The sequence below is a fragment of the Cryptotermes secundus genome, unplaced genomic scaffold (genome assembly GCF_002891405.2).
Source record: "Cryptotermes secundus unplaced genomic scaffold, Csec_1.0 scaffold171, whole genome shotgun sequence".
In the NCBI taxonomy this organism is placed as follows: domain Eukaryota; kingdom Metazoa; phylum Arthropoda; class Insecta; order Blattodea; family Kalotermitidae; genus Cryptotermes; species Cryptotermes secundus.
This window is the reverse complement of record NW_019726223.1, coordinates 218,848-233,037: the sequence shown is the minus strand read 5'-3', so window position 1 is coordinate 233,037 and position 14,190 is coordinate 218,848. Positions and strand designations below refer to the sequence as shown.

Genomic DNA, 14,190 nt, shown 5'->3' with positions numbered 1-14,190 from the left:
GAAAGACACAACTGGGAAGACCAAGGCACAGGTGGGTGGACAATATTAAAATTGATCTTAGGGCGATAGGATGGTATGGTATGAATTGGACTGATCTGGCTCAGGATATTGACATGTGGAGGGCTCTAGTGAAAACGGTAATGAACCTTCGGATTCCATAAAATGCTGGGAAATTCTTGAGTAGCTGCAGTTTTGGTTTCTCCTCAAGAAGGGCTCAGCTCTATAAGTAAGTAAGTAAGTATTTTGATTTTCTTCCTTGATTGATGTTCTGTTTGTGTCAGTCTCTGCACCTTTTGTTGACCGTTACGTTGTGTTATGAGAGCCTGTGAGAATTGATAGGGTTTGTCCATATAGTGATGGCAAAATGCAAGTGCAGAATTAATGACGGTATTAAGAGCAAATATCCGTATATTAAATGAGTATGTTGAATGCACGTTATGTAACGGGAAATTTTGTATTGCACATGGTTGTCGGTTGGACGTATTTAATCACGTGAAAACAAAAACATGTTTAATATAATGTATTATTTTTGTTTTTATTAATTTTTTATCGTGTACCGTTTTTTTATCAAATGTCCCGGTAAAAAAGTATTATGGTATCCTTACCGTAGATGTCGCTAATGCACATTTCCCCTCTCAGTCTGGCACTTGCTAGGGTCTTTAATCATCTATGCCAGTAACCCATTAACCTCTTGGTGATCCCTGCCCGTAATGCAGTGTGAAATGACCACGAATTCTGATCCGTGAAGAATGCTCTCTAAATATTATGGTTTATGTCGAAAGAAAATTCAGGCGTTTTGTAAGTGGAAGTTCATTGTAGAATAGCAATATGAGGTTTTAGGGATATACATTTAGTTTTATAGAAGATGTCAGACGAGTTACAAGGCATATACTTGAAGCAGTGTATGTATATTTTGCAGACTTGAAGTTATAGGGTTGCGTATCGTAATGTGTTACAGGGTTATGACAAATTATTTTTTAATTAGATACCTGCTTCGTATACTAATGTGTATATTTGAACTTCGGCGTTTAGAGAGGTTAAATTATTTGGCCTTCGTTAAAGTGCAGAATTCAGTGTGGTTCGTCATACCCTGAGATAAACTGAACATTACCTTAATCAGGAAGACCAGGAGGCTCAACTGTGTAATAAAAACAGCAACGAAACATGACATTGTGGGGAACGCTCTAGTACCAAGTATTAACTCCAAAGTGTTTGACACTATGATTGCATTCTGAAAACAGAAAGCCGCTTCTTCTGGGCACTATAATATTCCATTACTATGTAAGACAGTGCCCTTTACTCGTATTTCTCTGTCATAAGGTACAGTTTTTCTAACGGAAAGCTCATATTATTTGTTGTTTCATCTGTGAAAAATGCGGACAATCTAAGATAGTTTATGGAAATTCAGAAGCCTGTGGTTAGTACAGATTTGCTTAATTATCTTGAAAACCATAAGATGTAAGAAGCATATTGGACATAAATTATGTTTTGAATTTTTCTTCACAACTCTGATTAGATAAACTTTTTCTCTGAAAATATTGGGCAAGGTATGCATGTAGGTCTTCATATAAATTGGTCACTAAATTGTCCAATCTAAATGAAAATTGAAATAGATTGACAGATTTTCACACAGTCCTTCAGTTATCAGATTTCATTGCAATCTGCTGAGCTGTCTGATGCATACAAATGGGATGAACAGGCTGAGTGAACTCTCTGGAGGGTTACTAATACACATAAAGGAAGGTACATGGATATGCCACAAGCTAGATAGTCTGAACTATATCATATATGCTTATCTAATCTCATAGTTATGTTCGTACAAATGTACGGTTATTTGGTTGCCATAACAGTTAACAGAACAGAGAATGTGAGTCACTAACAATGTTATTTATATTTTGTTTAAATATGTTATGAATACACATATTGCATTAATGGTTATTTCTTGCAGAACAGAATCCACCATCGAGGTATTTTCTGAAGTTCAAATTTCAGCTTCTACAGAGATGAGAGTTTTAGCTCAAAGTCAGAAATTTAAGCAGATCAGTAACTGAACTGACTTTTTTTTCCTGTGAGGTATGTATATATCAGCTTATTATGACTTACATCCCATCCATCTCACTAGGGTATGTGGAATGCATCTATATCCACCTGCCTGGGAACTTCTTTATCTCTGTTGTCATTGGTGGGGGGAGGAACCAGTCATCGCCCTCCCCTTGGATTTTTGGAAAAGAAAATCAAAATTGAAGAGAAGCAAGTATAACAAATATTAATAATAAAAATTAGAAGCAATTTTGAAAAGATTATTCTATCCTGAATACTCTGTTCTTGTTACTGTTTATGTTATCAATTGATTCCCATGAAGGCATGTCTCTCTATGTATCTGTCAATCCATGTAGTGTAGTATACTGTTTCATCCTAGGTAGGGAGTGTTGTGCATGATCATCCTCTCTGCTAGTGACCTATATCTTCATTCTGAATCCTATCCATTTCTGTTCCTGCCAGTTAACAGTATTCCCCAGATATATGCATAGGTACTTCCTCCCAGACTAAACCATTGAAATTCTAAGTGATAGTACTGCCTGTTTCTTCACGTACCAGTAATATGCAGCATTTAGAATTTGGATCTGTTTCTGTCATCAGTTGTGTGTTGGGGGGGGGTCTTCTAAGTTGGGCCTGCTAGACGGTATAGTCTCAATCATGGAGGGTGGGGAGATCCACTAGTCAATGTAGGTGTGTGCGCATGCATGCGCACGGGTGGGAGTCAGTGCAACAGATTCCCACGGCTGTTAATCTCGTTTTTCTAGACTGGAGCCGCTATTTCCTTGAAATAGCTCCTCAATTATCCTCACAGGGCTGAGTGGATTCCATTCTAGACCCACTACCACTCAGAAAATCTGGTAGTGCTGGGAATCGAACCCAGACGTCTGAATCTATAGCCAGGAACTTTGACCACTAGACCACAGAGGTGATCAGTGGTTTGTCTTATGTACAAATAATTAATACAGTTTACAAGTGTTCACTATAATTTCACAATCTGTTATACTGCTCTTGCTTGGTACCTTGCTGGCTGTGTCTACACAGACACGTTGCTAGGTTTTGAGCCATGATACCATGGACTCCTTTGTTGGCTTGCAACTCTGTATATTGCTTTGTTGTGGACTGATGGGAAAACAATTCAGCTGCTGTGTGTGCATATCACTGTCATGGATTTATTTTGAGCACACATGACTTTTGGGGATCGGTGCTTGATGTTACGTGCCAGTGGACACCTCTGCAAGATTTCTCTTGATTCCGAGATTCTGACTTTTCATCATCATGTCACACTGTTTTAATACACATATATTCTGTCTCAGGCCCCAATATAATGGCAGAACACCACGAAGAAATATTGTTAAATGAAGAGCAGTGGAAAACAGAAGCAGCTGCAGTCATTCAAGATGTACAGGAACATGTCCAGAACATAGGAATATCAGACAATTTAAGAAGTACCAATCAATGCATTTATCTGAATATAACAACTGTGGAGGGAGTTCAATACTGTGTAGAACTGAGTGCCAGTGGTTTCAGGATTGTTGGACATGCCTATGATAATAAAATGGAATTCTCTAACAGGTATTTTGAAACCCCATATGCATTACTGAATCATATCAGTTCTTCATATAAACTTTCATTTGGTAATTCATTATTGAAAAAGCTTGAAGACATGAAGCCACAAGACAAGTGATAGTGACCGTGATTTTTCAGTGTAATTTAGACGGAACTACCAGTATTCCTTGTGTATCACAAGACAAGTGATAGTGACAGTGATTTTTCAGTGTAATTTAGACGCTATTTATGAACTACCAGTATTCCTTGTGTATCACAAGACAAGTGATAGTGACAGTGATTTTTCAGTGTAATTTAGATGCTATTTATGAACTACCAGTATTCCTTGTGTATCATGCTTAATCATGCCTTCATCATTTAAGTCTAATAGTTATGCAGAAAAAAATTTGTATATTTACTGTCCGGGATTTGAGGTTCTCAAAGGAGGGACTGTGTCTTCTGGGATGTGATGCCACATATTTGGGAGATAGGTACCAACATTTTGGAGGAACCTGCTGCCTTCATATTCAGGGAAAACCATCAGTGATTCAGGAAAATGAGAAGACCTGGGGCTCCCATACATAGCATCTCATGCCAGTAGACAGTAGTCTACCAATTTGTTTGTTGATTGATGAAAACCTGAGAACAGTAATAATTTTGTGTAAACAGGTAAGGTAAAATTATCTCTGTAATTAATTGAGCATCACAAAATAAAGATATATAAGGGCATGAAAGTATAGCTCCATGCATTCTTAGCCTCAGTACTAGATGGAAATGAGCGGTCAGCTTCACACTCTGACTGCTTTGCACCAGGGGAAAGAGCACAGCAGATGTTGGATGGGTCCCAGTCTGTATGAATGCTGTGGAGAAGAGAAAAATGTCTTCTTCTAGGAATTTAACCCGTTTCCTGATCTAGCCCATAATCCATTCACTGATTGAACTATCCCAGCTCATTGTACACGTATAAAGAAATGAAAGAAGTAGATATGGAAGAGATGATATACAAAATTTTGGCCCCAAAACCTGAAGGGAGGATGGAAGGATAATAGTGAACTGGATCTTGAAGGAAATGTGGTGTGAGGATGTGGAATAATGAACCTTGCATCTCATAACAAGTGGTGAGCATCTTGAGCTTCTCAAGGACTTCACTTTATAGAATCAATGATAAATTTCTCTGGAGTATCAAGAGATGAAAGAGAAGTGACATCTAAAAACCAGACCATTACACAAAATCTGAAGTGGAAGCCAACCAAATTAAAGCTTAATGACGGAAACATGTTGAGGGAAGACTTAGTTTTATTTATTTTGGTTTATTTAATGATGCTGTAAGTAGTTCTGTCTACAGGATGTGGAAGGAAAGAAATCATGGCAAATTTTGAAATGCTACCCTGGCATCTAAGTAGAAGTAAGGAAAGCCATGTTAGACCTATCAAGATAGTATCATGGTTGAGATTTGAGTCGGGCCCCACCTGAATACACTTCAAAAGCATTACTGCTTCAGCCAACTTGCTTGGCAAGGAAGCTCTGTCACAGGTTAACCCATCCTACTGGAAATGTCAACAGATGATGAAGATGGTGTAATACTGAACATTGCTGTTTCCATTTTCAAGGTAGAAGAGTGATGGAGCCAGGAGTGTCACCTGAAATGTTTGTAATGATCTACCCTGCTACACAGCATTTCATCCCAGAGGGCAGCCCTCTTCATTATAACCTTAATCTCTCATGCAGTGTATTGTTTGGGTGTCATCTGGCAATCTTGGCCCTGGCGGTTGACTCAGGAATTATTCTGGGCGAGCTTATGAAGACAAATTTTTCATCTGCACGGGAATTAAAGTGATCTTTAGTATGACAGTTACACAGTTTTTTTTTAATTGCTAGTAGGGTGGGACTAAGTCCCTTGTACTGTGGCCACTTATGGCCTATTGTACCGGCCCCAGATGATAGGTGAGGGTGATTGTGGAGCAATTGGTGGAATGAAGATTGGCAGGGGAAACCGAAGTACTCGGAGGAAACCTGCCCCAGCGCCACTTTGTCCACCACAAATCCCACTTGACCAGACCCTGGATCGAACCCGGGTCGCTGCGTTGGGAAGTCAGTGACTAACCGCTTGAGCTATGGCATGGCCCTCAGTTACAAATTAATGTAATTATCACAACCGTGGAATGTATGTTGCAAGGTGCTGGAAAGAGGAAGCAGCCATTACGAAGATCAGTGTACAAGATCACGTCATTATACTATGCAAATCCTAGAATTTAATTGAATCCTACCTTATTATAATACACTACTTTAATACGGATATACATACTTTTTAAAAAGAATATATTGTCCTGTTAAATCACCTCCTTTGTTTCATAGTACAGGTAACTAGCACATCTCCAGTGCTTAACCCTTTCAGCCCAACATTTTTCAAGTATGACATACACTCCAGACCATAATTTGAATCAGTCAAGTTTTACTGTTTTTAATTTGTATGGGAAAAGGTTTACTACATCTTCAATGTACATTCTATGAACAGGCATGGAAACACTATAGTCATGGTTGGCCCAGTGGACAGGCTAAATAGATGGAGGTGTATTTGTAGTTGGTCCTGAAAGGGTTGTGAGACATCGAGGCTCACACATTTTCTAGATCATCGGCTCACAGATGGCAGTGAGGTTGCCAACCTTACATGCTGGCTGCCCTGCATCCCAGGAAGATTCCTGGTACTTATTTCTATTAGAGGCTGAGTCAACCCCAGGGTCATAGTGCAGCTGGAAGGGTTAGGTAAATTGAAAAAAAAATCAGTGATCCTATTGAGAATTGAATCCACAACCTTTCAGCTTGTTGCATACTGCCTCAACCAACTATGCTACTGCAACATAGTCAGTATAGGAACCGGCTACTGGCTGGATGACTGAAGGGTCAGAGTTTGAGTCCCAGTAGGATCAAGAATTTTCTCTTCTCCATGCCTTCCAGACCAGCCATTATCAATGAGGAATTCAGTATGGTACCTACTATCCTCCAACAAAGAGAAGATGCAATTACCAAGGCCGACTTGTGTGTACAATGCAAGCTGAAAACACTGGCTTGATTTTTAGATGAATTATCATTTCTGTTCATATACTAAAGCTCAGTGTTCCCCTAAATAAATAATAGAATGGTGAAGGCTGACCAATTTTACCAACTACATGCCTCACCTTTCATCAGAGGATAATATGATACGGATTATTTCAGTTACAACAGTGTTGTCAAATCACATGATACAATTTAAACACTGGAAATAAAGTTGAAACATTTCATGTTTGAGAGTGTTGCTTTATTGCAGCAACAAATTTTTTAATATTATTACAACCTTTTGCTACAAACATCAAATCACCTGAACTATTTTACAGCAAGCACATGAACATTTCTGTAAAAAATAAAAAGGTTTCCATTAACTAATTTTAATCTGTAACAATAGTCCAGGTTTAACACAAGTCAAATTACATTTCATTCTTGAGGTCAAGACAAAGCACAGTCTGATTGCAGACAGGTATCTTCTGCATCTCAAAATTAAAATTACAACAGAAATCGCTGAATCTCTGCAACTCATCCTGTCAGTGTTACAAATTTTGTTGTATGTGTATGCTTTATATCATGAACAGTATCATATACGTACCCTGCATGACTGATGTAAAGCACACACACCCATGATTTAGCATAGCCCCAGCAACAAACTTGTTCATATTTTGAGATCGGAGGTTCTCACAGTGGTGAGTAATAAGCTTATGTATGGTCCTATGTTCATGTTAAGGTGGTAGTTCTAGAAATAGGTGACTGTACCTCCATTTCATTGTAGTCTCCTGGTATGAAAATACTCCAGTGAAGTTTTGGCACAAATTAACAAACAAGTAACTTTACAATAGTACAGTAGATGTTGGTTTGTAGAATTCTCTTTTAATTTCATGGTGAGTCAGCAAAAAAATGGAAATACATTACTTCCACAAGGTGAATAAAACATTTATTACTGGCCAGTATGTACACTTTGTGACTAGTTGTGTGTACGTCAGAGTACCATGAAATGATGGCAACATTTCAATGTACACATCTCATGAAGCTGATGTTCAGTGATGAGAATAAACAGTAACACAGCTAAAGGATTCTGTGAGGCAGTACACATACTTAACTTCGAGCTGGTAATCTGCACAAATAATAAAACCAAAACCGATTTCAAAAGGCTGGATATTTGACATCACAGAGAAAAGTGAAGTTGTTTTATACTGCTAAGAAAATGAGAAACTGTTAATCTGGATCTAAGTTATTGTAAAAGATGGCCTGAAGATGTGGCAGGCAGTTCAGTCTGGGTTTGGGCAGAGGAGCTAAGAATTTTTCGCTGTAAAATGTAGCATGTTAAATTTTAGTCAATCAAGTGCGCTCTTCTGAACACAGCAATAAATCTTTGGTTTATGATCAGTCAGTTGATGAAATATGTTGCATTATGATACAGGTCCAGCAGCAGGCTTGGGTCATAACAGGGAACAAATCAGCTGAGTAATAAAACTCTTTAGAGCACTGTGGTTACTATATGCACCACCTGCTGCAACATTAAAAAACTGCATTTTGCCCACTCAGTGTATTTACGCATTTCATATGATGCTCAGAGGAGTCGGATAGCCCAGTGTGTATAGCAATGGGCTATGGGGCTAGATGGCTGGGGTTCAACAGTCATGGCATGGTGCTTAATGGGTTAAACACAGAGATACCTTCACCTTTATACATCTTTATGTTATACTCAAAATAAACAGTGATTATTTCCCAAACTGCATGCACTGATTGGTCTTCACAGTGGAGATGCAAAGTGCTTCCTGTGAGGTAAGAATTGAATTTTTATTCTTTAGAACAATTTGCACTTCAGAGGGCTAAATGCACATGGAATCTTGGTGTTGGAGTTGGTGTTTCAGTGTATAAAACATCAACCTCTGTGAAAGCCTAAATCAGTTATTACACACCTCTGTTGGGAAGACATACAGCCATGTGGTGCAAGGACCCAAGAACAGATTGACAAGAAAATGGTTTCTTAAGGGAGAGATTTTTGACAGGAAATGAAGCTTAATTGAAACATATCATATTACAGATAAGGTCCATGCAATTCACAAGGTAAAAGTGTAGAATATAGTAATAGGGCCTTAGAATTAAATCTAAGAGAAAGAGACCTAGGGGACAACACAGAAGAAGATAGATCAGCCAGGTATTAGAAGACATAAGACATTTTGTCTATCAACTGATTATGACAGAAGTACTGTATAAGATTCATTCCAACTTCATGATACAATTAGTAATCAATTGTATGTCTGATAAACCAACATCTGTTCGATCAATTAATCATTCTTCAAGTGGCAGGAGATCATAATCCGGACCTGTATAAAAGAAACTACATCTGCATTTTCTTTTGACAAACAGAATATTTTTAATAAAATGTCCAAGTATATTAAAAATCAAATTTAGTATGAAGTAACAATAAGAAATGCCACAATACAGTAGGAAACCATGAATGAAGACAGGTGCCCTCCCTACATCTAGAATTCCACTGTGATATCACCTTATTCTATCTCAGAAAACCTTTATTGCCACAGAACATGTTATAGATAATTTGAAAACTCTAAATTTAAATCACATTTAAAGTGAAACCCTTGTAGAGCAGCCCATTTGCCTTGCATTTATTTTTATATTATACAGTCCTTTTCTTAAAATGATTACGTTTAGTTCAGAAGATGTGTACCGTCCTGGGAGGACATCATGTATGCCAAATTCACAGTCACATGAACACAGATATTTTCACTGCGCTGGCTCTTCTCCAAGCACTTGACTACATCCGCACACATACACTAAATCACAAGAACAAACACTTAAAAGCATGCATATCTGTCAGGTTTTCATTTCTTAATAAAAAAGGGTATTATATACAAAGTTGAAAGACTACCATTGCTATTTTGTGATGGTAAACTGATGTAACAAAATTTCATCTTTTAGAACAAGATTCCTATAGTGACAGCCTGATAATTCAGAAGACATGTATGTCGTCATTACAAGAGTCTGTCTTGAAAGCAAAAGATGCCACCTCTCAGTTTTAACCATCCTTTATGAGTTTATACAAGGCCTTTAAATGAGTTCAGTCGCAAAATGAGAAATACATGAAATCAACGTAAAGAGATTCTGAACATCGGTACCTCATTACCCATGCTCTAGTAAAATAATGTAAAAATAATCTGAGAATGAGGCACTGCATCCTGCAAGCATTGCCCAATATAACTGAAGATAGTGTTGACACATTAACTTTGAAATCCATGAAGAAATGTGAAAGAAAAATTATACTTGCAAATACAGGGTGTCCCAGGAGGAATGTGCCAGACTTTGGGAGGGTGTTCCTTATGTTAAAGTATGCCAATATAACCCAAAACACCTATGTCCAAAGTTGAATGGTTATGGAGATAATGGCCAGAGAAGTGTGAAATTTTGACAGGTGTTACACTCTTGTTGATTACCAAATACACATTAAAACTGGCAGGAATATGTGGTTTCTGTAATGTTAATAATGTACGTAACATTAAACTAACTTGTGAGTGACATGAAGCCATTAAATTGAACTACAAAAAAACTTGCACGCCATGTCATAGTTGTTGTTAGGGTTCCCAGCACTATACATGATACATGAATGACAAGCACTGACGTAACATTACTGACTGCACATTCTGGTATGTGAGTGTATGCGGCTAGTGTGAGCCATTATCACCACACTCAAGGACAAACATCAATAAGACTTGTCAGCTGACAGGTACAGTGCGTGGACCCACCAGAAAACCACAATTTTCTTGGGCCATTATCTCTGTAACATATACATGGTGCCAAATCCCAGAAGACTGCTTTCTTCATCTCCGTAACCGTTCAACCTTGGACATAGGTGTTTTGGGTTATATTGGCATACTTTAACATGAGGAACACCCTCCCGAAGTCCGGCACATTCCTCCTGGGACACCTGTATATAAATGATGTCAAAAATATTAATACTGTCAAAGAATGAGGATGAATACACATTTCATTAAGATTAAAAACAGTAAAATTTACATATACCTTTCTGTTATATAAAAGTATTCATTGTATTTCATATAGAAGTTTTGTCAAATGTATGTGACAGCTGTTCAGAAGCCATATAATGGCAGTTCATTTGTACAAAAACAAGACCATTAAAACATTCTGTTTCCAAAAATAAATGTACCAAAGTATTTCTATCTTTTGTCACTTAAATTTTATAAATATTTTAAAATAAAAGTAATACATACTAATCATACAAACATATTCCATTGTCACCAACCAATAGACTATGATTTCATTTATTAACATTTACCATATTATCTGTACTATGTTTTCTTAACTTGTAAAATTTTAAATTTACAAGTTTATGCACAATTTCACACATTTCTAGATCCCAACAAATGAGACATATTGCTGTATGTATTATACATATCACACTGCTTTCTTTCCATCTGTCAGTGGTATTATATATGCACATCACTGTCATTTCCACCAATGTTACACATGTTTATATATAGATTATATATTTACAATATGGGTTGGGGGCACAATGGTATGAATTTAAATGCAGGCTTACACTTGGAATTTAGACACTATCAGCTGTGTGAATGCTTGCTTAACACATTAGGTTATTTTCACAGCTGCTGGATGTCTGCCCTTGCTGACGTATTTCGCTATTTTCATGGCTGTGAATTCAAATTATCAAATTATCAAGGTACTTCAGAGGGAATTAAATAGTGGGCAAGCAGAAAAATGATCTTCAGTATGAACAAAGAAAGTGATTGTATATGGCATTAAAATATTCTACAGACATTCTCTTTGTTCTGTTGATAGCCATTCTTTCCTTTGCTTTCAACTTTTGGGTATTACAACACTTTTATATGTTGGGACTTCCATACTGTAAACCAGTGCCTTACATTAAGGCTGGCTGCTGCTAGACTCATACTCTTATTTGCACAATCAACTCAGAATTTATAATCTAATAAACTAAAATGTCAATTTTATATACAGTGAAAGTCTGTCATTGTGATGGACATCTAAACAGATTTAAAGAAACCATTCCTCACAATGCTGCTCGTCAGTTGGTTTTTGTGGTCATCTCTTCGGGGCACAGTGGTAGCATGTGCCACCTGCTCTAACATTAAGAAACTGTGCATTTTGCCCACAGACTGTATGTATGCATTTTACTTTCTGGGAGGTAGGTACTGAACATTACATACTATTCAGATGTACTTGAAGCTTCAAAGGGTTAACAAGTAAACGCTGGTACCTGAGCCTGTCTGAAGTACTTTGCCAGCATAATATAACCAATCATAATCATAAAAGGTTCGGTAGTGAAAAATGACAAATTTTTGTATATAAGCACACCATTCCTTTGCAGTATTAAGAAGAAATTGACTTTTGTCTCCTCCTCAGTATTGTTCATAGTGTATATCACATTCCATGTGAGTATGACAGGTACCAGTGTTCTGGAGGAACATGCTGCCCCCATCAGGCCCTCCAAAATGTTGGAACAAATCTACTAAACTACAATGCATTCTACTGTCCATAAGACAATAACATCCATATCTGACAGTCTGCGCGCCACAAGACTATTTGTCATAACCCTAATGTACTCTAATTTTGTACACAACAAATGAGCAGTCAGTAGCCTTTATCCACTCAACTAATTCACTAAATGGGGCAGTGTTCTTCTTGAGAAGCTAAACGTTGTCCAGCTAGTTAAGGAGGTCCCAGTATTTCATGAAACCTGAAGGTTTATTACCATGCTCACAAGAGCCTGACAATTATCCCAGTCCCCACCCCCATCCTACTTCTTTGATATCCACTTTCATACCTTCCACCCATCTACGTCTAGGCCTTTCAGGTAGTCTGTTTACTTCAAGTTTTAACCCAGTCAACTCTTATGTGAGCTGTTTCTGAGCTGCCAATGAAATCTGATTTAAATACCAGGAAGAGGTGCAAAGTGCATAAGGACATTAACAAATATGCAAAAAATTATCAACCTTGAAAATCAAAATTCTGCACACAGACTGCATAGTCCTAATATAAAATTTGTTTGGTCTCAAAATAAGTCTGGTGCACTTACACTTCTCTTTCTCCGAGTTTAACACACAATACACCTTGTGACATTCTTTTCCAGTTTTCAGGGACTGATCTACAAAATGAGCTATGTCTTTACTTCAGTCTCTGAGGAGTCAATGCTTTAACACTATAGGGTGGCATCTGTAGACTCCTGCAGCCAGTTTGAAATCCCACTCAGAAGTTGGTGTACAGTATCCTTTTGCTTGTTTTCTTACAGTGCACAGTGAGAACATTAAAAGAACGCATGTCATGGAGACAAGTATCTCTCAGTGTTCCTCAGGACCAGAAACATTGCAACTCAATCCTGGTGATCTACAGTTACTGTAATACTGGCCGGTGTATGTCTTTTTGACTGGAAATATACACCTTATTGCCTTTTCATGCCAGACACAGAATTTTGTATGTGACCAAATCTCAAATCGCCCTCATCTTGAGTTTCTTGTTGAAATTTTATGTAGCAAATATCTGGTAAAAATACAATGACTCATATATATCCCATCACCACAATGATGCATATNTTACAAAGTGATGAATGTTGCACAGAGGCGGTGCCAGCATTGGTCTTTAAAGTAAATAAATTGAGATAAGCGGCCTCCGTAGTCTAGAGGTAACGTTCCCACCTCAGGACTCGTAGTATGCGGGTTCAAACCCGGCGGAGGTCGTGGAATTTTTAAGGGCAGAAAAATTCAGGGAACAAGTCCTCCAGGAGGACTTTAAGCCGTGGGTCCCGTGTCATAGCTTTACGGCACGTAAAAGAACCTCATATCTCCTAAGGAGGTCACTGAGCCAAATTCAAGGACATTTCCCGCCCAACAGTAATCTCTAACGCCTCTGATAGATGGGGGAAGCATTATAGATACCACCAAGCCAGTAGAGGCCGAACTCACTGGCTTGGTCGGGACTGGTGGTAAGCACCAGTATCGGTAGGGTATAGAGACTGGTAGAATATCATAGAGGGAAGCACAATAGATCAAACTGGTCGCGGTGCATGGGGAAACCCACCTTCTCTAAATAACTAACTAACTAAATAAACTGAGATCATAAACTAAATTTGGTACATCATATAAATATAACATATTGTGACGTGCTGCCTGAAAGCCAGACTATAAGATGTCCATCACTAATGAACAGCTTGCAATTCCTAGGCAGTGAAGCCTACGCAATCTTTTCCCCAGAAATGAAAGTCTAACTGGGGTTTCCACCATTACCAATGAATTGTTTGAGGCAGACACATATTCTCGCGTTCGTTGCATACCAGCAGGCAAAATTAACCCTTCAACAAGGTATTCCCTATTCAATCCAGGAGTAAGATATAACAGTTTGTATTTGGCAAGAGACCAGCAGTTTATTTGACTTTAGCAGGAGTGAGTTTGTATCTGACAAGGGACCAAGGACAGTTGAGCTCCGAGCAGAGCAGAAGACACTTTACTAAGATCAGTGGTGCAAGAGGGTTGTATCATTGAAGAAGAAATG

General features: G+C 38.1%; 1 long non-coding RNA gene across 1 annotated transcript; it reads left to right on the top strand.

Annotated features, from left to right (window-relative positions):
- The first annotated feature begins 663 nt into the window (after positions 1-663).
- LOC111863900 lies at positions 664-13,228 on the top strand. The gene is made up of 3 exons (XR_002842693.2): positions 664-798; positions 1,949-2,073; positions 12,776-13,228. It is a non-coding gene; the product is annotated as an uncharacterized LOC111863900 (long non-coding RNA).
- The last annotated feature ends 962 nt before the right edge of the window (positions 13,229-14,190 follow it).